The sequence below is a fragment of the Emydura macquarii genome, unplaced genomic scaffold, assembly GCF_026122565.2.
Source record: "Emydura macquarii macquarii isolate MOO-44397 ecotype Brisbane River unplaced genomic scaffold, CSIRO-AGI_Emac_v2 contig_2531, whole genome shotgun sequence".
Taxonomy (NCBI): domain Eukaryota; kingdom Metazoa; phylum Chordata; order Testudines; family Chelidae; genus Emydura; species Emydura macquarii.
In genome coordinates, this window is record NW_027132668.1 from 1,684,977 (window position 1) to 1,708,838 (window position 23,862).

The 23,862-nt window shown below is 46.8% G+C and overlaps 1 protein-coding gene across 4 annotated transcripts in view; it reads left to right on the forward strand.

The window, feature by feature from the left end:
• Nucleotides 1–23,862, forward strand: part of MAP4K4 (mitogen-activated protein kinase kinase kinase kinase 4) — a 232,675-nt gene that overhangs the window by 80,947 nt on the left and 127,866 nt on the right. The window lies entirely within an intron of this gene.

Genomic DNA, 23,862 nt, shown 5'->3' on the forward strand with positions numbered 1-23,862 from the left:
AATGAAATTAAGCAAGTAGACATTTTGTGATAATTTTGTTAGAGACCTAAATGCTAGTTGCTGGTGATAATTTACACTTGACTCGTCCTCCCATCGCCTTACGCTCTCTTACACAGGTTTCCTGGGTTCCCCCTTAGAGCCCAGGCTATTTCACTCTCTTGTTAGGAGTGTCCTTCCACATAAGTCTTGGATGAGATTCCTTCTGACTCAGTGTTGCTCCTTTCTTTGCTGAAGGTGGGTTGGTATTGAGCAAAAAAGCATTCCTTTATCTATAGCTTTCCACAGGTGGAAAATGTGCACCTTCTCTTGCTGCTTCTGGAGCAGTACCCAAAGCTTATCAGGTTGAAATGTTGATTTTTGTTTGAATTATAGCCCAGTATAATAACAAATGACCCTTTTGATTTTCCTCCTGTCCCAGTTTCAAACTCATCTGTGGCTTTGGGATTAGAGTTATTTTTATCACAGGCACATATGTTTGAGAGGCATGCTCCAGCAAATGGGAAAGGAAGATGGAAGTAGTACCGAGTCTCAATGTCTTTGGTCCTTGAATCCCACTTCACCAGTTTTGACTGACACACTATCTTAGGCCCCATTCTACAGCGAGACATGTTAAGACAGACCCCTGTGCCTTCATGGAACCCCTCTGACTTCTATAGGATTCTGTGCAGGCACAGAGGACGCCTACATGATTGTTGGTGCAGATTTGGGGTCCGAGACAGGAAAGAGCCGTATCTAAGAACCTGGTCTTTCAGGTAGCAGGTGCCATGGCCAGGTGGAATCTTTAAGCGGACTAAGATGAGATGGGAATCAGTTTTCGTCCTCTAGTGGGAAACCTGAAGTCCTGTACCTCAGGTGAAACTGCAGAAATTGTCTAGGTCAGTGGTTCTAAACCTGTGGCCCACGGGCTGCTTGCAGCCCAGTCAGCACACAGTTGTGGTCCATGTGACATCCTCAGGGCCATACAGGTAGTATTGGATGCAGCCAACATAACACATTGTGGGCCGCATATGCAGCCCACAATGTTAAATGGGTTGAGAACCAGTGGTCTAGGCACAAGAGAAATTGATCAAGATTGGGAGGATGGAATCGTATCCCATGTCCACTCTGCAGCACTACTGCAACCTCAGAAAGGCAAGACAATAGCCCCCCTGCCCTCCAACACACACAGTCTATGCCCCGTCCTCTAGTATATGCTGGTTTCAAACAGTGAATTCATGTAGTCCCCACCAAACAATTCCTAGGAATAAGTAGCCCCAATGGAACACAGCAATGTGGCATGCAGAGGGAACAGACTTCTTGCATTTCAGTAAAATCTTTTGTACCTGTGTAGGTAATGTAGGTGGTGGGGCAGGATTTGGCCATAAGATAATGAATTTTAGAGAATACCAGTAGCCATCCAATGTAAAGTTTTCAAGTTAGCTGTGTTGACAGTGTCCAATAGAACAGGGCCTATTTTTGTAAACACTCACCACTGCAAGTGTTGTGTAGTGTAGCACTTACCACTGTGAGTAGTCCTCTTGGTTTCCATGAGACTGCTCACATGTACAAGTACCACACATGTTAGTATTTTGAAAATCAGGCCCATTGAGGGCCTGTCACGAGTTCTACTATGACAAGAATGTCGTAGGTGTTCACTGTATCATTGAACAACCAATTCCAACACACTGACCTGACTTTTTTCAATTTATTTATATGACTATAATAAAGTATAACACTAACAAGACAAGTGGCTGTAAATTTAAATGCAAATTTTAAAGATGTCTAAACTTCTAAGAAATCCAATTTTTTTTATTATAGATTGAAAAATAAAGTAATTGCTTTTTAACCACCTTCAGAGCACTGTATGTGAGGAGAGGCGCACACATGCTAGAGCAAATAGGAAAATCATGTCTCAGAAATTTGGTCTCGTTAAAGAGTTACAACTGAAGGCCTGGAAATTCAGGTTAATGAAAGTTCTGAAATAGCTCTGAGCATGTTCATTACATATTTTTTTTCTGTGTAGTGGGAATAGCAGAAGAAAAAAGAAATATAGTGGCATTATGACGGGCTGATTGGTGCCATGGTTTTTAATCGGCAGTCTATGTTCTTAACCCTAGCAGCTGCTGTTGGTGCAATAAGTCACTGCTCTGGCCATTAAGGTTCTAGTTGCAATATTTTGACACAGTACCATGTGGTATTTAATGCTACCACTTTGCGAATATATTTAGGTGGTGGTCAACATGAGTCGTAGATCTTATGTCAATATTTCCCAAAGCTGTCGTATGCAGTTAGCTAGCACATGCTCTCAGAAAGTCTTGTTAACTGTGAATGATCAAATGCTCCTTCAAAAGACGGAAAGCTTTCTGTTCCTTTTCATGTTTGTTTAAAAAAAATTATTACTTAAAAGGGACATGAAGTGAAATGTGATGAGGGAGTAAAGAGATGGTAAGAATTTCATTGTGGTTGTGGCTTCAGGATTTTGTGTGCTTTTTTTTGTTAGGATTATAAACTCTCTGATTAACAGTTTAATATTGGAAGAACAGGCATCTTTTTAAATAGTCACATTAAAAATATTTCCCCTCTGTGGTAATAAAAACCCTCTTTTTGAAATTGATCTTTGTCAGTTGTGAACCCCAAAAGAGAAACATACTTTTTTTCTCCATAGCTTTCAGTTGCTTCTCTTTTTTAGCTATCTACCATTAGAACAGATCTCTGCTGTGCATAATAGAAAAGAAATAGAATAGAAAAATGGGCCTTTCAGTTTGTGGAATTTTTCTTTCACATTCAAGGAGGGGCAAATGTTTCATTTGTTGACAAAGCAAATGAGTGTTGGTGTGGCTTTTATCTTTCTGGTAATAAAATAGGTAAGTGACATGGAGTAAATTTTGATGTCAGGAAAGAAAAGTGAGAAATCACTCTTGGATCCAGCCAGGCAGGTGTTGAAACTTAAAGGGCCCATTGCTACATGAAATAACAATTGACCTCTTCTTCAAGTACTGGTTAGTATTGTATTCTATTGAGGGTATGCATGTATCCGGAGCCAGAGAATTTGAAAGCTGTAGTGTCCATTGGTCTGCGCATGCACCATTGCCTTGCCTCATGGTTTCATCCAAGGTGATAAAGGGTGAGTTGGACTGACTGCGCCCCCAATTCCTTCTCACCAATGCACAGTCAGAATCGGCATTATTAGTGTACTCACCTGTGAGACATCGGCCTGAAACAGCCAGAAGCGTGCCTCCAACTATGGAGATAAGAATCCGGCTCCGGTTGTACCACTGCTATGGACCCCATGCTGGGGCCTAATCGGGAGGTAAGGAAGCATGCACATAAGCATTTCAATAAGTCTTCCTCCAAACTGAAGAAGGGTGATGTGCCTTCCATGAATTCCAGCCATAGGGAAGCAGAGATGCACAAGCATGACAAAAAAATGCGCAAACCGGCGGTTCTGCCAATGCAGGGTACCAAGCCGTGCACATTGCCAACATTGGCCTCCCTGAAGACAAGTGATCTGTCAGTTCTGGGAAAGTTCTCCATTCTGGCGCTGGTTCCAGCTCTGGCACAACTACCATTAATGCCACAGAGATTGGAAAAACTGCCAGAGCCACACAAACTTTTACCCTGGGAGAACCGAGAGCAACGTCTTCCATTACCATCGGCATCAAGGGAGGTGATATCTCCCACCCAGGACATATGGCAGTCAGGATATGTTTCACCACATCCAAGAATGGTTTACGTGCTTCCACCAGCTCTGACAGTACCGTGACTGGAGCTAGAATCTGAGTTTTCGTCCTCAGAGGATTTGGATGGAGCACAGGGGCTGTTAATCCTCTACCACCGCTATGAGTACCCAGAAAGACCATCAACGTGGCAGTACCCTTCTCTCCAACCGCAGAGGAGCCCCTGGTTCCCATGCCCTGGGCCCTCCACAGCACCAGTGCTGCTGGCCCTTTGGGGGAACCTGGCCCCAATACCCAAAACTTAGAACCTGCCCATTCCGCAAGGGAGGCTTCACCTCTGTCCCTGTCTAGAGCACCCTTGAGTAGACGTGCTGAACCAGTTATGGAGGAAAAAAACACTTAGTTCAGTTCTGACGGTGTCACCAGAGCCAAGAAGCATGTTCCATTGTCCTCTCTGGATACTGCAGTAACTTCAGTTTTCCCCTTGCCTCCAGATGACTTTCGGCAGTTCCAGGATCTCCCGCAAAAAAGGTAGCAGTCTCCAACAAGGCAGGCTTGTTGCACTTGGCTCCCAAAGGGCCCTGCTTCCCTTTTGTAACACTGTTTTCCCCCACTCTCCTCTTGTGTGCACTCCCAGTTTCTGTCCATTTCCAGCACCCATATTATGCCCCACCTCCCTCAGCCACAGAGTAATGGAAATCTGCTCTGATTACCCTTTTCCCTTGCAGAAGGCTCAGTTAGCCAGCGTGCTGTTCTTGCACCTCTCCTGTACCGTCACCCCTCTGTTTCTATTGTTGTCTGTGCGGTGGTGCAATGTTAATAGGTTTGATGAATGGTTGTGCTGGGATAAGTTTCCCAGCTTCAATCAATACAATCAATTATGAAAGGTAGGAATCATTCTCCACAATTGAATGTTGGTTTTCAATGTTCATTTACTGTATGACGGGCATTTGCAGTCACTCACTGTCAAACTAGCATGGTGCACAGCATTGGCACTGCTACTACGCCTCATTAGCCATTCTGATGGTTGAACTGGAAGAGTAAGCTGGTTTTGTGCTGTTGCCCAGTAAGGAGTCCAAGGCAATGGTGAATTTTCGTATTGCCCTTGTTGACTAAATTATTTATGGGCCATCACATTAAAACTATCTATTTTGCACTTCTGATGCCCAGGTTATATAACAACTCTCCTCTAAAGTAGTGATTATGGTCCATAAGTGTGTTTGTTTAGCATCATGTCAGAAGATGAGTACTATCCTTGCAACAGCATTGATAGATTTCATTTTTGCTGTAGTGCAGTTGTTATGACACAACATTAAAGGGTCTATAATGTATGCACCAGACGTAGTTATAGAAGGCTTACAAATTTGGGGCAGAAATCCCACAACTATATAGCTGAAGAGAACAGGGTAATCAGACTTTATAAATTGTTTTCAGGTCAACTTTATTTTTACCATGATTTCACACCCAACCCTTGCCACCCAGGCCCCTTTTCTTTTTACTATTAACACTAACTGCAGAACATATAAATCCGTCTTAGCACTTGAAAATGCATAATGAAAATCCAGTCTAGTCGCTGTTACTCCTCCGATTTTAACGGATAGACAGAAGAAATAGGAAGTTAATATGCATAGCCCAAAGACATAAAGCATAAAGGAAGGTGGATGCTTTAAGGCAAGGGGGTTGTCAACCTCTTTCTGAGCCATCCTGCTCCCCTCCCCCAGCATGTTATAAAAACTCCAGGGCCCAGCAGGGGCGGGTGGGGGAGGACTTGGGGCTCTAGCCTCCAGGTGGGATGGGGGGCTTGGGCATAGGTGTAGTTTGACATCTGTTGGGCAGGGTGGGGGGAGCAGGACCCAGCGGGGCTCCAGCCAGCTTCGCATGGTGGAGTCTGGGGAGGGAGTGCTACCTCCACCCCCTGACTCTCCTCAGCAGGCCACCTGCTGGGGAGGAGGACGGGGGGCGGGGAGGGGAGAGAGTTGCCACCAAAAATTATAACTCAAAGGGAGGCTCCCAGCTCAAAAAGTTTGAAAACCACTCAGGGTGCAGGCAGGGCATAGCTAAGGGCTGTGTGCGGGCAGGGGAGTAGCTCAGGGTGCAGGCAGGGGCTAGCTAGGGGCTGTGTGCCAGGAGGGAAGCGGCCCCCCAGCACTCCCCCTCCCCGGTCACTGCTTCCCAAGGGCCCCTTCCCTGGCAGCTCTTACAGGCCGAGCAAGCAGTCAAAGAGAGAGGGGAGCTGAAGAGTAGCTCCCAGGGCACCAGGAATGACAGCAGGAGATGGGGAATGCTGCGGCTGCCTGCTCCGTGGCCAGCCAGTGTAGCAGCCACCCTGCACTGTTTGGCCCCAGCTTCCGGCCTCTCACCTGGCTGGGGCGGGGCTTCGGGAGAGAAGAAGATATGAGGAGATGGAGCTGCACCTGGGACTGCCCCGCTCCGCCCATGGGCTCAGGGCTTCAACTCTGCGGGGGATGCCAGGGCTCAGGGCTTTAGGCCCATGGGTGCACTGGGGTTCGTGGCTCTGGGCTTCAGCCATGCAGTTCCTGGCTTTAGCCCCACGGGGGGCACTGGGGCTCTAGTCCCACCGTGGCACTGGAACTTGGGGCTCCCAGCTTCAGCCCCGTGGGAGCATTGTGGCTTGGGGTTTCAGCCCCATGGCTCCTGGCTTTAGCCTTGTAGGGGGAGCCAGAGCTCGGGGGTTCAGCCGCACAGTGGATGCTGGGACTTGGGGTGTCAGCTCCAGGCTTTAGACTTGTCAGGGGGGCGCTGCAGCTCCAGGCTTCAGCTGTGGGGACCCGCAGCCCCCTTGAAACAGCTTGCGGGCCCCCTGGTTGAGAATCACTGCTTTTAAGGTGCTTCTGTTTACCTACAAAACATAAGAAAAACTCACCACTTCTCAGTCACATCTAGTCACTATGGGGGAGGCAGCCAATCTGGCTAATGCTGGAACTGAAATGCATGCATATGCCTATGTCACAGAGCATTCAGGGCATGTGATACGTGGGGGGCAAATATCACAGTCAGATGAGCGCTGTGCTGTGTGTAATGGCTCTTAAGAATTGTCTATCAACTTTACATTATAGAACACACACTTCACTGAGTAATAGGAGAGACAAGAAATAGCCCACCTGACACAGATGAATTGTTAAAGCACGCTGTTCCCAGCATGGTGTTCCACTTTTATATGCAAAAGTTGAATTTTACTGTAGAACCAGCTGAATAATGAATTATAACTGGGATTAGCTTTCTGAGAAAAGGAGTCATTTGGGGTGAAATGTTACTTTATGCAAAGGGGTTATGCATTTTATAGGATGACAGTTTGTAACAACTAACTATTAAAGGGAGAAGATTTAATATTTTGTAAACTTGGTTGTAAAATGCAAAATACACATTTTAGCCTAAAGTTGTATATTTTTAATTAAACCACAATTTGTAATGTGAAACATTTTTTTCTAAGTGTACTTATGATTTCTTGGAAGTACATCTGAGGTGGTGAAACAAAAAACCTTGTCCTTGAAAACTTGGCAAATGGCCGGAGTCACCCGTAAATAGCTTTGTGTCCAAATGAACTATTTCCAAACATTCCTATAGTATATTTTCTGATCTTAGAAACTATTTTTGCTTTGTCAGCACTAGAATCTGACTCAGAACTTCACTTTGCACAAATAATCCTTCTTTGTCAGACTTGCAAACAATCAAATCTTACCTAGGAAGACTCCAATTCTATAATTTACTTAGTCAAAAAGGGGTTGGGAAGAAAGGAGCAAACTCAGCACAATTCTGTTTATGATGCTGCTTGAATATCATCTGGGCTGGACCACCAGTGCTTGATTCCACCAAATATTCTACATAAAATGACTATATAACATGAAAGCTATTGTGCAACATTTTTAGACTGCTGTTCTTTTTCTTGGATTCATTTGTAATCGTTAAGTAAATTACCCTCTCATGTTCTTTGATTACTTTTTGGCATATGTCCGAGAACGTGCGAGGTACCACACAGAAGCAAGACAATACACTCTCCATACCCCAAAGAGCATGCAATCTAAATTAGATAGATAGGATACAAATGAGGATCATAAACAGACCAAATTGCGGGGAGCAGAAGGGGAAAGGAAATACACAGGAGGATCTGTATGACCTGCACATTGTGTTGGTTCCATTGAAATCAGCCTCTTCCTGCCCTCCTCAGTATAGTTAATTTACATTATACTTGAATCATAAGTGATATTCCCTCCTCCCCCCCCCCCCCCCAAGTATGATTAGAATATTCAGTTATACCTTGTGTGTGCAACTCTTGTTCTTAAAACAGGTCTATTAGTTTATCTGCTCCAGCTGGGCTGAAGATGAATTTCCAGCAGCCTGTTTTAATGTAAGCATGTAAGCTCCCTCTTTACTGGCTAGTCTGAATGACAAAACCATGGAGCCTCTGGAGGCTGCTTTTTCTCTCCTCCCCTTCTTCCTCTCTTTTTGATGGAGCTTGGATGGGTTGTGAAGGTTTGTGCTTTTCAAAATAGCTGTGTGAAAGAACTCCATCTGTTGGTGGTATTCAAAACTAAAAATGGATAGTCATTTCATTAACCCTTTCAGTGCCTTATTGGTTGCAGCTTGGTACCACAGAACTCTGTTATGATTTTTCTTCTTCTTTTTTTATCTTTTAGTCCCCATCAGGCAGTCCCAAAACATTATAGCTGTACATATGCAAGTGTGTCAGCAGCAGCAGCTGAGGGCATTGAAAGGGTTAGGCCAATAATGGTTAATTGTCATCCTTCAAACCCTTTGATGTGTGCTTTCGCTGCCTGCCTAATGCCAGCCAGCAATGGATACCTTTTATTTGCTGTGCTTTCAAGGATTGGTTGCAGCATTCTGATTTGCAACAATGTTTTGTTTTTTTCCCTTTGCTGAAGTACATGCATATTGGTGTTATTTAAAGCCCTATAGCTAATGTGCTCTCTGATTTGAAATCTGCTGCATTGTCCAGTGCCATTCCAGCAGCTGTAACCATTGCATTTTTGACAGTAGAACAAATGAAATGAGGTTTGTGTGTTCATATACTCACTTTCCCTCTCTCATGGTTTAAGATAAGGATCATTTTCCTTTGGCCATGGAACTCTGGCACACAAGTTTCCCAGGAGAATGCAATCCGTCTCAAAACATCCCTGAAAGTACCAGTTATGTACCTGAAAGTACCAGTTGTGTACCTGAAAGTACCAGTTATGTATGGTGGGATTTTTCAAGGAAAACTGCAGTTCTGTTTTGCTTTTTTCCACACTTGTTGCTTAAATCTAATGTTTTTATCCAAAGCTGGGTTGGGGGTGGCTTACATACCATTGATGTGTAGGCCTTGAAAATAGTGTGTACATGTCGATACACTGTACCAGCATCAGTGTGAAGCTAGTATCTTGTTCTTCAGAATCTGTTTGTTTTTGTTCGTGTGTTTGTTTTCTTTTTTTTTTTAAGGTAAATCTCTAGTTATTAAGGTTGCAAAGAAAACCACAAAATATGAGCTTAGTCAGTGTAACTACAGTGCAAACGTTTGAGTCTGCAGAGAGCCTGGAACAAAAGATGTTAACGGCTCCATTTATCTGAAGGAGGAGTGAAATCACATGTCCAGTGATGATGATGTAATGTCAATGTTATTTCATTCTTCTTTTAAAAAAAATGACACAACAAAAATGGCGAGGGTCACAGATCTGCCACAAGTGGACGGTGATCAGGAGATACCATCATTTACTTTTTTTCTGAACCAAGAAGGGGCCAAGTGCAATGAGTCTGGCAGAGCTCTTGGATGTATTCAAGCCCCATCAAAGGGAACCAAGCTCAAAGAACTCAAGGAGCTGCATGATCATATTTTGAATACCTGCACAAACTACCGTGAGCAACACCTCATTCTGGGAATTCACACAGACAGATCTTACTTCCCGGGCAGAGAACTTAAGTGCCCTTCACCCTTTTCTCCCCCAGTTTGAGTTAGGACATTATGCACTAGCTGGGTTGATTCAACCTTTCTTTTCTGTGTGGTAGATATACTCAGTTCAACGTGACTCGCTATGTTTTAGAAAGTACCTTAAAATTTAGTTCTGTGGGTTTTGTTTGGTCATTTAAGTTTCTATGGCACTTCTCGTTGGAATAGTAGTTTGCCCTGGTGTTCTTGGCTATATTTCCCCATTCTCCATGATCAGACTTTGTGTCTTCATCAGACTGGCAATGGCCATCGTCCCAGAAGTATTTTCATTTCAGTAGTGGTGTTGAATGCAGATTAGTAAAGTGCTTTGGGATGAAAAAGGGCACATAGGCATCAAACAAAATGATACTTAAAGGATCCTAAATGGCTGTAGCCCAATTATTCTGAATGTGTATGCTCATGTTTTTCATTCAGATCTAAATGCAATTTTTGAGGTTCTTTATCCTGTTTATAGGCCTGTCTTTAATTATAGTTGCCTGCAAGAGATTGCAGGGTGTCAGCAGGAATGAATCTGTGTTAGAAGTGGGGGGTTTAATAAATGGTTAAGTCTCAAAGATACGGTGAAGGACTTATTTCAAAATGAGAGCTGGGTGTGGCATGGACAGAGGTGAATTTTCTGCTAGAAGCTGTGGCCAGTGTTCTCAGAGGAAGCTAGCAGTGCACTGAGCCAAGTGTGCATATGTGGGAGTTGAGAGAATTCCCTTACCATTCATTATTTTATTCCAGTTTTTTCAGCCCTGACCCTATCAGATTATCTAGGTACACTTTTTGAAAATGTAAAAGCACAAACAATAGTAGAGTAGATGCAAAGAACAGTTTGGGGGGGGGCACTTTCTGTGAGAGGACAGGGAGATGGGCAGAGTATGGACCTGACTCTGGTAAAATCCTGGGAAAGTGGGTGATACAGTCTCTCCTGAAGGTCACTACATCTGGGTGTTAGCGTGTAAAGGGAGGAGGTGAAATCCAAATCTGGGGACTCCTTACTGAGAGTGTTCACAGCCAGCCTCCCCTGTTTAAATCAGTGGGCTGTTTCCTCATGTGCCTCAGTTGATTGTGGGCTCATGGGAAGGAGAGGAGGTGTTACAGTACATCTTTACCAGAGCGCCTCCTTAAGACACATCATGCAGCACTGCAGCACTCGCCTCAGTTTCCTTCCTGGTCTTCCACTGCTCCTCCCACCCTCCAGTGTGTTCTGGGTTGCAGAGACATAAGCCTCTGGCTAAAATTCTACCCCTTTCCAACTGGCTAGCACTAGTGCTAGAGTCAGGGATTGGGAAAGACGGGTGCCTAGCCAGTCTCCTGGAGGAAAGGGAAGAGCTGATGGTGTATGTTGCTTCAGACGTGTTTTGGACTTTGAGTGCCTGCCTTGCTCATCACTCACTGCTCTGTAGGCTGCTGGTGTCTTGCCAGTCAGAAATGGTGCCATCTGGGCCACCTAAGTAGGCTTTTTCCAGCCTGCTGCACTGGTCACTCATTCAAAGGTATGGAGGAAGGCCTCTACATCGTCTGCTGGCCCCAACTTTGCCAGGTCTGGGACCAGTTGGCCTGAGCTACCTTCTCCGGTCCCAGAGCCTCTTGGCTCAGCTGCTTCCACAGCTATTCTTGTTACTAGAAGTGGCTTGTGCCACTGCTGCTGAGCTGCAAATTGTGCCTCTTGCTGTTTCTGCAAGCGCTCTCTCAGCTGTCAGAGAAGAGTCTGGGTCTGCTGCCTTTTTTCACAGTGCAGTGTAGCAGCCACTCAGTCTCAATTTCCCCACTGGTCCATCCACCCTCCAACACTTTTATGAGTTGCAGAGATGTAGCCCTCTGGTTAAGTCACTTACAGTTCTTCTCCTTCCAGGGCACTCTGAAAGTCCAGAATGAGTTTGAAGCAAAATAAAACAAAAATTCTTCCCTCTCTGACAGGAGACCAGATAGGCACCAGTCTTTCCAGTCCCTGGCCCTAGTCAACCTTCTCCCCAACTGTGAGAGGTCTACATCTTCTCTCATTGCCTGTTTCCTTCCAGCTGAGCAGGGCCTTTTTTGTTTAAGCCTCTCCCTGGTAGCCTGCTTCCTGCTCCAGGTGCCTGAAGTTGGGCTACTTGGGCCTTTAGTAGCCCAGAACCCCTTCCCGCCTTGTGTGGTGGTTTGTGTGCCCCAGTTACAGGAGTTTTCTAAAGCCAGCAGGACCCTGACCACTTAAATAGAGCAAAACAAACACGTGAAACTTCCTCCAGAAATCAGCTTGTGGCCAATGCCGCTCACAGAATACAGGTGTTCTTTCTGGGAAGGTGCATTCTGATCTAACTGCACTTTCCAGATGGTTTGAAGGTGTAGGACCACGGAAAATGGGTTGCAGCTTTGCTGCAGATGTTGCTGATGATCCTGACATTCATCAGCCTTTTTTGTTTGGCAGAGAGGGATTCTGCAAACGCCACATGCTAATAGTGTGTATTTTTGCTGTTCTTGAGTTGCTGAATATATAACCTTAAAGAACACAGAGATGACAGTGTGTGCTGACAAGCTACAAGCATTGTAGCTTGACAAGGGAGTAATGGGCTCAACGCTGTCTCATTGTGCATCCACTAGATCCCTCAACCCTTTTCCCCCCACTGTTCTCCTCTTTTCCCCAATCTCCTGCTGGACAAGTCAACTTGGCAGGAACAGCAAAGATATGGGCCCTGTCTACACTTACCTGTGAGATTCGGCGGCAGTCGACGGGAGTTACGCAAAGTACGCAAAAACTTGCGTAACTCCCGTTGACTGCTGAGCTTCTCTTCTGTGCTCCATCTGCACTGCGGTGCGCTACTTGTGTAGCTGGTCTTAGTACGTCGATTTCTGGATCGACTGAGCGGATCTGCACTGACCACTTAGTCGATCCAGAGAAATCGATCTGACGATGGCGAATTTGCCGCTGTCAGTGTAGCCATAGACACAATAGCTGCTAAGGACAAATACAAGAAACAGCTTCTCCAGACTGTCTATCTGTTAGGATCCAGGTTCAGGATTCTGGTTCTCTCCTCTAGCAGTAGATGACATCATTAAAGATTTTGTTTGGCGACTTGTGGGAGGCAGTGTGGCCCAGTAGATAGGGCACTGCCTTAGGACTCAGGGGACTTGGGATCTATTCCCAGCTCTGCCACTGATCTACTGTGACACGTTTGGAAAGCAGCTTCCTCTCTCTCTGCCTCTGTTTCCCCTCCTGCTTTTTTTCTCTCTTGTCTATTTAGATAGTGAGCTCTTCGGGTCAGCTACTCTCTCTCTAACTATGTGAGTACAGTGCCTAGTGTCTTGGAGATGCTACCATAATACAAACAATAATGCTGATTTTGAGCACAGAGCTGCTTTCCATACTGTGCATTAGGTGGTGGAGGTGTCAGAGGAAACATGTGACCCTGGGGATAGCTTTTATATGTACATTCTGCTTTTCATGTGTCACAAACTGGGACTGGGCATGGCAAGATATCCAAGTAAGATATTGTCATTGTTTCCATAATCCAGCAGATGGGATCACTGATTTCTAAAGCAGGGTAAAGAATAGGTGTACATCAGTTGTCAGAAGAAAACACAGCATAGTTCACAAAAGAGAACTTGTCTTAGGCTTTTTTCTTTTTTGTTTCTCTGCTTATTTGAATTATTTGTATGACTCTGAAGTCATTTATTAGGCTTTAGTATTAGCATTGTTTACTAATTTTTATTTGAGAGAACTTTCACGCTCGCTAAATCTATAAAATGGGGATAATACTTATCGGCATAGCTGGTGTTAGGAGGGCTAATTAGTTCATTTGTAAAGTACTGTACAAATCCGTAGCAGCGGCATTGTTTTAACTAGAAATGCAACTTGTTACTCTTCTTGCTTAAGACCGTTTTATTTGTTCTATGGATGAGGTTTAATTAATTTTTTCCTAATCTTTCTCTTTGCCAGTCATATTAACTTTGACCTGCTGCGGGCTTTGCTTTTGTTTTTTGCATGGGCAGATTCCATGTTTTGCTGAGAAGCAGCTCTTTGCAGGTCTTTGTGTGTCAGTGAGTGAGGTCTAAGGTATTCAGAATGAGGTTGGCTGCCCTTTACTTGTCTGTGTGGCAGAGGAGCTGAACTGCAAGCATAAATTGGAATAAAACAATAGCATTGCCTGAAGGCATCAACTGTTATAATACAGTAGAGTAATAACTCTAGTATTGCAGCATTGCATATTGCCCAAGGCTGTTAGGACTCTGTATATCAGAATCCACTAAACAAGAAACATAATGGAAAAACTAATTTTGGCACAAGGGCATTGCTTTAGGGAAGCAATACAATAAAATGAGACCACAGTGTTCACTCGATAGTGTGTTCAGATATTGTCTTTTGCTTATGCATATCTTGTAGCAGTTAAACGATGAATTATCAGTACATTTTCAGTTTAATAGCTATAGGGTGGAGAGGAAAGATATCTGCACAATGGAAGAGAGGCTAGGTCTTCTCAGAAGCTAATGATATCTGGTGCACAAGGCAATCCAACGCTGTGAGTTATGAGCAATGCAGGCTGCCTTCCGCCTGTAATTAATAGCATCACCTTATATTGTGTGTTCTTGCCACATGGCTGGGGAGCAGAATTCCAGGAACAGTCTCCCTAAAGACACAGTAATGTGTTGGGTAATGAATGCAGTTTACTTGAAATACATATACTGGGTAACTGAGCTGTGTGTAGTGAGGGGGAGAAAGAGGTGCTGTGTTTTCCCTGACTTGAAGATTTTAGGTAGGGCTGGAATTTATAGCATTATGAATATTCTGGCAATTTACTGAGGATTGCATATTTGATTTTTTTTTTTTTTTTTTTTTTCCTCAAGCATGTATATCTTAACTTCGCAGAGATGAGAAATGAACAGCAGGCTGTTTTGATGTTCTGTTGGGAACATGTTTAGGCATCATGTGATCCCAGTTAAATGTTGCTGTATGCTTCACTTTCCATGAAGCTTAAGTGATCAGAACACAAATTTTTATTCTGCACCTTGATTAGACTAAGACATGGGGTGAACAGATGAAACTCCATTGACTCACCCATCCCAGCATTGCATTAAGTTCTGAATGGATGATTTAAAAATAAAACTCGAGTAGTCCTCTTTTATTTATTTATTTATTTAAAATATGCTTGCAATCCTTCCTTGGGAGGACAAACAAAATGCTTTAAAATAAACAAACGAAAGCAAGAAGAAAGAAGTGGATATTTCAAAAACAGCAGTCAGTAAGGGGGCATGGAACTGGGAGAGTTCAATCAGTGAATTAAATTGAGTGAAATTATATGTATGATTTTATCATTAAGGTCCACCCACAGTAAACCTACAGCTGTGATTTTTGCAACCTCTTGGAGGCTCTGTTGGCTAACTGTTTACAGTTAATATGGTTAAGTTTATGTCCACATGCCTGATTTTTCTGCCATCTTGGCTGCATATTTTGTGTTCACACCTAGCTTTTTGCTTTAGTAGTACATTCTGGGCAATTATCCCATGTGTGTTGGTGTCTATGGGAATTTTTAAGGAGTTTCTCCCATTTCCAACCAGGATTAGCAGTAGTAGATACAGTATTGATATTATTTGCAGTCTCTCAGTGTTATTCAGGTACCTAGACAATAATTATGACCCCTTTGCCCAGCAAAAGAAAGTTTTTTGAGAATCTGAAGAGTGCTCACATCTTCTGGGTGATGTAGCGAGGGAATGGAAGCGCTGTGGGATAGCAGACACTGGACTGCATGCAGAATGGCGTCCTCATAATGCGGGAAAGTGCTCCGTTGGATGTCTAACTGCACACCAGGGAAAGGGTGTTGGTTACAGTAGAATTGTTAATGGGTTCTTTTTCTTTGAGTGCTTGCTCATGTCCATTCCACTATAGTTCCTTCTTTCCGCCCCTGACGGTTGCTGGAACTAGCCTTGCTCTCAGCAAGTACTATTCCCCTTGTTTGGACTTGTTTGATGTTCTAAGTTCGTTTTAGTTAGTTAAGTAGTTGTTAAATGTTGTTAAGAGTAGTTAGAGATAAGGCACGTCCTTGTGGGGACTTGGACCGCCCTGGTTGCCGGGATTCAAGCCATGTGCCTCCTGCGGAAAGGCCTTCCTGCTCAGCGACCCCCCATGACTGCTGCATTAAGTGCTTGGAGAAAAGAGAAAATGTAAGATCTGCAGGGCTTTTAAACCGAGGACTCAAAAGGACCGAGAGATCCAGTTGAAAGCCCTGTTGATGGAGGCAGCACTCTGCCCGGCGTCCAAGCCGGTCTGCTCCACCTCGGCACCGAGTGTGACCTTGGTACAGAGCACACTGCTGGCACTGCCCTCGACTCGGCACCGCGCAAAATCGCTGGCACCGAAGAGGAAGAAGCAGCGTGCAGAGTGTGGACACTCCCCTGCACCATCGGTATGGGCAGGGTTGAGTATGGAGATGCACCGGACCCGGCCCGTCGAGTCTCCTTCGGTGCCTGCATCTCTGGTCAGGGAGCCTCCCCCGACTCCTGGGAATGGGAGAGTGCCCCTGCTGATGCCGTTGACACCAGAGGCTTTTCAGGTGGCAAGAGCCTTGTTGGCCTTGCCTACACAACCCCCCCCTCTGCTGATTGAGAAGGGGCCAGCATAACGGGGGAAACCTGCGTTGGGTCCCCCTGAATGGCGGTGGAGATTCCCGGTATGGGGAAGAAGATCTCTCACCGGATGGTCTCCGAGGGTAGAGCAGAGCCACTCCCCCAGTAGTCGCTCCAGGTCAGCATTGTCGAACCGACTTGCTCTGGCACAGGACGTGGAGCCCCCCTCTCGGCGCCAACATTGATTCCCTGGCACCAGAGGCAGCACCAGTCGAGATCTGCCAGGCGGCACTTGGACAGCTCCCATTCCAGGTCCCCGACACTGAGGAGTTTGCCCGCATCGAGACGGCACAGAACCTGGTCACTGTCAGAGGACCCGGCACTGCGCAGTCCACACTGTGGAACCAGGTCGCCAGAGTCCAGCTTGGCACCAAGGAGTTTGGAGCGGTGTCTGCAGGGCCACAAGGCAAGCAGCAGCGGAAATCATTGGTACCGAGATGATGCTCCAGTACCTCTAGCTCTTTGGAGCACATCCCTACTTGTCAGCACCGTTAGCGGCGACGGAGGCAGTCCTCATCGTCCTCCAGGTCGGAGGCGTCGAGAGGGTGGTCCCCGGCATGGAAGGGTGCCCGGGACCGAGGACGTACATGGCACCACCAGTCCAGGGCCTCTGACTATGAGGATGACTCGGGGTCTCCCAGGGGGGGACAGTCGTCGGGAGAGCCGATACCCCCACAAAGCATCATAGCGTGTGGGGCAGTCAGCCCGGGGTTGGCCCCAGGGACAATGGCCACAACAGTGGTCTTATTGGGCCCCATGGGGTATCCAGATGGGGCTGGGGCCCCAATCCATTATGTCATCAGGGGTGCAGTCCATACCTCCACCACAGGAGAAGGCCCATAGATACCACTCCTCGGATGAGGATTTGGACCTCATGGAGGGACTCTCAAAAGGTGCAACCCTTCGCTGGGGGGGGGGTGCACCCGCAGGACACACCTTGGCAGTCTTCTTCCTCCTCACCTGATGAGGCAGTCTCCCGGGACCACTCAGCGCCACTGGAGGATTTCAGGGCGCACCAGGAGCTGCTCAAGAGGGTGGTCTCCAACTTGGGGCTGGAGGTGAAGAAGTTAAAAGAGGCCGAAGATAGCCTCTTTAATGTGCTGGCGGCAGCTGCCCCAGCGAGAGTGGCCCTCCCAGTCCACAGAAGGGTCCTTAAGATTATAAAGGCCCTGTGGCAAATCCCTTCCTCGGTCTCCCCTACATCAAAGGTCGCTGAGAAAAAATATTACGTCCTGGCCGAAGGGTTTGAGTATTTGTTCACTCACCCCGCCCCTGGAACCCTGGTAGTAGATGCGGCTAGCTAACGAGACAGGCAAGGTCAGCCAGGGTCAACTCCCAAGAACAAGGACAATAAGAAGCTGGACTTATTTGGGAGAAAGGTTTATTCCACGGCAAGCCTGCACTTCAGGATTGCCAACCATCAGGCCCTCCTGGGCAGATATAATCTCAACCTGTGGGACTCCCTCAGGCAGTTCGCTGAGGCCCTGCCCCAGGACCAGGCTGCAGACTTTAGCACCATCATGGAGGAAGGAACCACGGTAGCTAGGGCAGCACTCCAGACATCCTGTGATGCTGCTGACTTGGCGGGCAGGGCCATAGCCTCCGCCATCTGTATGAGAAAGTGCTTGTGGCTGCAATTCTCTGGCCTGTCCCAGGAGGTGCAGCAGACTATTCAGCACCTCCCTTTGACGGGTTGGCCCTATTCTCGGACCAGACAGATGTGAAGTTGCATGGTCTGAAGGACTCCAGGGCCACACTTCGCTCCCTGGGCCTGTACACGCCCCAGTTTTCCAGGCATCAGTCACGGCCCCAGGTGCAGCAGCAGCCAAGGCCTCCACCCAGGTCTTTTCAACCCTATAGGAATAGGGGGTTTAGAAGAAGAAACCAGCCCCCCAGCTCGTCCTCAGCTCCCCAGCAGGGCCCCCCAGGAAGTCGGGCAACCAGAGGAGACAATTTTGATGGTGAGCCTGAGGGTGGCGCCCCAACTGCTCTCCTGGATCCGCCCCGCCTCTTCCTAAACAGGTTAAGGCCTTTCTATCCCGAATGGGCAAAAATCTCTTTGGACTGTTAGGTCCTTGGGATAGTCTCGGGGGGCTATGCCCTGCAGTTTACATCTCTCCCACTCTTCCCCCAACAATCCTCCCCCTCTGTCCTTCTTCAGGGACCTGTCTCACGAGCAACTCCTCTTGCAGGTGGTGGACACTGAACCTGGGAGCAGTGGAAATCGTCCCTCAAGGCAGAAGGGCGAAGGGGCTCTAGTTGAGGTACTTCCTCAAACCCAAGGCGAAGGGGGGTCTGAAACCCATATTAGACCTGCGTCGTCTAAACAAATATGTCAAATGACTCAGGTTTCGCATGGTCTCCCTAGCCTCCATTAATCCCTTCCCTGAATCCAGGAGACTGGTATGCCACCCTCGATCTCAAGGAAGCATACTTTCATGTGTCTATCCTCCCCAGCCACAGGCGTTTTCTCTGTTTCATGGTGGCTGGCTCCCACTTCCAGTTTACAGCCCTACCCTTTGGCCTATCTTCAGCTCCAAGGGTGTTCACCAAGTGCATGGTGGTAGTGGCTGCCCACCTGAGATGAAAGGGTGTGCAAATCTTCCCTTACCTGGATGTTAGGCTGATAAGGGGCAGGTCCAGGTCCCAAGTGCAGGAGAGCATGACCCTCACTTGCTTCACGTGCAGCAGGCTGGGACTGCTCATAAATTAACAGAAGTCTACACTAACCCCAGTGCAACATATAGAATTCATTGGGGCCACCCTGGACGCTTCCCAGGCCAGAGCCTTCCTGCCTCAGCCACGTTTCGAGGCGATGGTTTCTATCATCTCCTAGCTGCACCGATGCCCCACGACAACAGCCAGGCACTGCCTACAGCTGTTAGGCCACATGGTGGCCTGCACATACGTAGTGAGACTAGTACGCCTGAGGCTCAGACCGCTTTAGGCATGGTTGGCCTAGATATATGTGCCGAGCAGACGCCCATTAGACTGGGTGGTCACAGTTCCCCTGCCCGTCTTAGCCTCCCTAAACTGGCGGCGGACTCCCAGGGCAGTGATCCAAGAGCGTTCTGTTCAGGGGACTGATCCCGTCAGTCACCCTAATTTCCGACATGTCAGATGTAGCATGGGGAGCCCCCATCAGCACCAACCTAGGCACTCGGGCTCTGGTCGGGGGAGGAGAGGTGTCTGCACATCAACATGAAGGAGCTGAGGGCCATTCACCTAGCGTGCAAGGTGTTCCTTCAATTCCTGACAGGGAGGGCAGTGCAGGTGCTGACGGATAACACCGCAGCCATGTTTTACATAAACAGGCAGGGGGATCGTGCTCCTCGGCCCTCTGCGAGGAAGCTATCCATCTGTGGGACTTTGCCATGAGGCACGATTTCCACCTGACTGCCTCTCACCTCCCGGGAGTGAGGAATGATGAGGTGGATTGTCTCAGCAGGTCGTTTCTACCTCACCACGACTGGTCGTTGCACCCAGAGGTGGTGGCTAAGAACTTCCTGAAGTTCCCCAACTGGACCTGTTTGCGTTGGCCTGAAACACGAAGTGTCCGAGGTTCTGCTTGCTCCGGGGTCATGAGACTGGGTTGATTTCTGACGCGTTCCTCATTGACTGGATGGGGACCCTCATGTATGTGTTTCCGCCCACTCCGCTCCTACCCAAGGTCTTGCTGAAAATAAAGAGGGACAGGGCGAACGTTACACTCATCGCTCCGGCCTGGCCGAGAACAGCACTGGTTCAGCATGCTGCTGGATCTTTTGATCGCTCCACCCCTGGAGCTCCCGAGGCAACACGACCTTCTATCCCTGGACCATGGTCGCCTGTTGCCCGGACCGTGACTCCCTGCACCTCACAACCTGGAGGCTCTGTGACTGACGGAGGGAGAAAGAACCTGCTCAATGCAGGTCCAGCAAGTCCTGCTTGGCAGCAGGAAACGTTCTACGCAGGTAGTGTATCGGGCTAAGTGGAGGCGGTTTACCTGTTGGGTGGAGTCCCAGGGTATTCCGCCCAGCCTCCTGCTTGTACAGGCGATCCTGGACTACCTGCTCCAGCTAAAGCTCCAGGGTCTGGCGCTGGCCTCGTTGAAGGTTCACCTGGTGGCCACTAGAGGAGAGATCACTGTTCTCCCATCCCATGTTGGTCAGGTTCCTCAAGGGGGTGGAGAGGCTTTATCTGCAGGTCCGTGACCTGGTGCCTCTCTGGGATCTCAACCTGGTCCTCTCGAGACACACGGGGGCCCCCCTTCGAACCCATGGCTTCATACCCTCTGCTCCTGCTTTCATTGAAGGTAGCCTTCCTGGTGGCCATTACCTCATCTAGGAGGGTCTCCGAGGTTAGGGCCTTGACTTCAGAGCCCCCTTATACAGTATTTTATAAGGACGAGGTCCAGCTTAGGCTGCATCCAGCCTTCTTACCCAAGGTGGTTTCCCAATTTCATTGTAATCAAGGTATTTTTCTCCCGTGTTTTTTCCCAAATCACATGGTTTGGAGGAGGAGAGGAGATGGCATTCACTGGGCATGAGACGAGCCCTGGCCTTTTACATTGAGCGCACAAAGCCGTTCCGGAAATTGGCGCAGCTCTTCGTCGCAGGGGCTGACTGGATGAAAGGCTCAGCTGTCTCCACCCAGCGCATCTCGTCGATTACATCCTGCATCAAGCTCTGTTACAAGCAGGCGAAGGTACCGCCTCCGGGAACCATCACAGCGCACTCAACCAGAGCTCAGGCCTCGTCTACAGCCTTCCTGGAGAGAGTGCCCCTGCAGGACATCTGCAAAGCTGCCACCTGGTCGTCGGTGCAAACCTTCACGTCCCACTATGCCATTGTCCAGCAGGCGAGAGAGGACGTGGAATTTGGCAGAGCAGTGCTGAGGGCAGCTCACCGGTAACTCCTACCCACCTCCAAGGTACTGCTTGTTAGTCACCTATAGTGGAATGGACATGAGCAAGCACTCAAAGAAGAAAAAGTTACTTACCAGTAATTGATGTTCTTTGAGATGTGTTGCTCATGTGCATTCCACAACCCACCCCCTGTCCCCACTGCCAGAATTGGCAGAAAGAAGGGACTGAGGGGGCATAGGGCCAGCAGCACCTTATATACTGCGACATGTGTGCAGGGCTTCAGAAGCTGGAGATCCTACGGGATCTGCTAAGGGGAAAAAAGTTCCGGGTAACTGTGCACAGGGCGCGCACACACCTATAGTGGAATGGACATGAGCAACACCTCTCGAAGAACATCAGTTACTGGTAAGTAACCTTGTTTTTGGTACATAGCAAAATAGCCACATGGTATCTAACCAATCACAGGAATCAAACTGTGCATCATTAAGTAGCTGGTAGGGATGGTGCCTGGTGATTTACTATGTGCAGTGTGGAAACAAATAGTGGATTTTGCCAACTGCATGTGTAACAGGTTACAGGGATCCTAAAGAGCTGCTGTGTGGATGAGGCCTTAATCCATATGGGATAGCCATTAAGTGTCTTTGGAGTTGGGCACTCTCCTGTCCATCTGGGTTTCTTTCATCTTCAAATCTGTAATTCTTTGATAGTAATAAGTAATTTTACAAAAGAACCTCTTCTAAGAGCCTTCCCAAAACCAAACCTGGCGATGATAATCTGAAGAGTACTTTCCAAAACAGTAGTACCTAGACACTTTGTGATGTAGCAGGTAATGCTCCGCCAGCATTCTAATGTTCTTACGAGTCTACATTCTGGAAGGGGGCACTTGAGAAGACAAACAAAAGAGCCAAGCTGATGCCTATGTTTTGATTTGGCTTTTGTTTGCTTTTTCCTGTAAACATGTATTCTAAAGGAAAAGAAATGCAGCTTCAAAATGTTGCTGTCAATTTAATGCATAAATCTGTTAGTCATACAGAGAAATCCCATATGTACTTTAAATATTGAGCATCTGAAGTATTCCATACATTATGAAAAAAGGTATCTGGAATGACTTTTAACAATATTGTGAATGTGACTGGGAGTTAAATTTGGCCTGGGATGCTAGGAATCCCACATTTCCCACAGTCTGCAGTTTCCCTGCTTTACAGTCCCTTAGGAGGATTATGGCGAAGCAGTTCCTATCCCTTCTCTCGGATCAGCAGAGTGAAATGTGCACTTTGCTGCAGCTGCTGTGGCCTCAAGATGACAAGGAGCAACAGAGGGACCAGCAGGATCTTTTGAAGCTGTTGGAGGAAGGACAGCTTTTCCAAAAGGAACTGAGGATGATATGTGCTAGTCATCCAAAGTGGGCTAACCTCTCTGAGGGGGATGTCACCTCTACTTGGCAAAGGTTGAGAATAATTTCAGACCTCTTTTGGGAAATGGCCAGGCCATCTGTCGCTCATGGATTTAAAGCAGCAAATTAAGAAAACTTTACATAAAAATAAATGACATCCTGTGTATTGTTTGTTACTTTATTTATTCTTTTCCTTTCTCCCCCCACTTTTTCATCTACCATGTGTCTTGGTATATTGTTCCTTCACTTTTTTTCAGAGTTTTGTTTTTTCCTTCAGATTTAATATTAATTTCTCATTTATTTAAAAAAATAAATCCTCCCTTCATTTCTCTCTGACTCAGTTTCCTTTTTGGATTTGGCTTTTGTCCCCTCTGTTTTTATCTTTAGTGCCTTCTCTCTCTGTACCCTTCGTTTCATATTTCCACTCCCCCGGACCTTCCCAGTCTCTTGGTTTCTCAACTCCATCCATAGTGCAGAAGAGGGAAAGACTGAGAAAGGAAGCACTATATATTTGGGTCTAATGCAATATTTCTTCTTCATTCCCTGCAGCAGGTTAAGGGAGGTAGCAGCATTGATGAGCATTAGGGATCAAGCCAGTCTCTCATCCTAAAGTCGGGTATTTAGGTCCCTCCTGAGCTTACTGAAAGGGTTTGTCTAGATTAGGAAATGGGTCAAAGTTAGGTCAGAATCAGCTAACCTAACACATATTGGTCAACCCTGACTTAACTTTAACCTTCCTAATCTAGAGCAACCTAAAGGATGCCATGGGACAGAGAAACACACAGGCATTGTAATCTGAATACTGATTCCCTACATTGCACGTATGTGTATGTACTTCTCTGCATCCAGATGCCCTACCTTTGTTTTCATACCCAAACCAGCTTAGTGAAAAAGAGATTGGTCACCTTAAATCAGTAATACAAAGTATTAAAAGAAATGCATGCAACATAGGATCTTTTTGAAACAGACAGTAGCATAAGCACAGTCACTGATTTAAAGAAAGTGTTTGGAATAGTCACCGAGAGAGGAGTGGCTCAGCTCTTTGAAGTTCTAAATGAAAATGGAGACAGAAAATCCTCCTATTTTTAGAACTATTTATTTACATAGCACCAACAGCACTTTACTAATAGGTAACATCTCTAAGATGTACATGGGTGATGGTTTCCAAAAGTGGCTAGTGATTTTTGGGTGCTTCAATTTTGGGGTACCAAGCTTGAGATGGTTACCAGGTCTGCATTTTCAGAAAGTCACTGAGAAGTCACTCAGAAAATAAGACCACATTCAGGTGTGTCAAATTAGTCAAACAAAGCCACTGGTTACTTTTGAAAGCCTTGGCCATGGTTCCTCTCCTGAAAAGCTAACAAGCTGTGGAGAGGGAATGGTTCTAACAAGAGGCAGTGTGGCTGGCCAGTATGGTATAGCA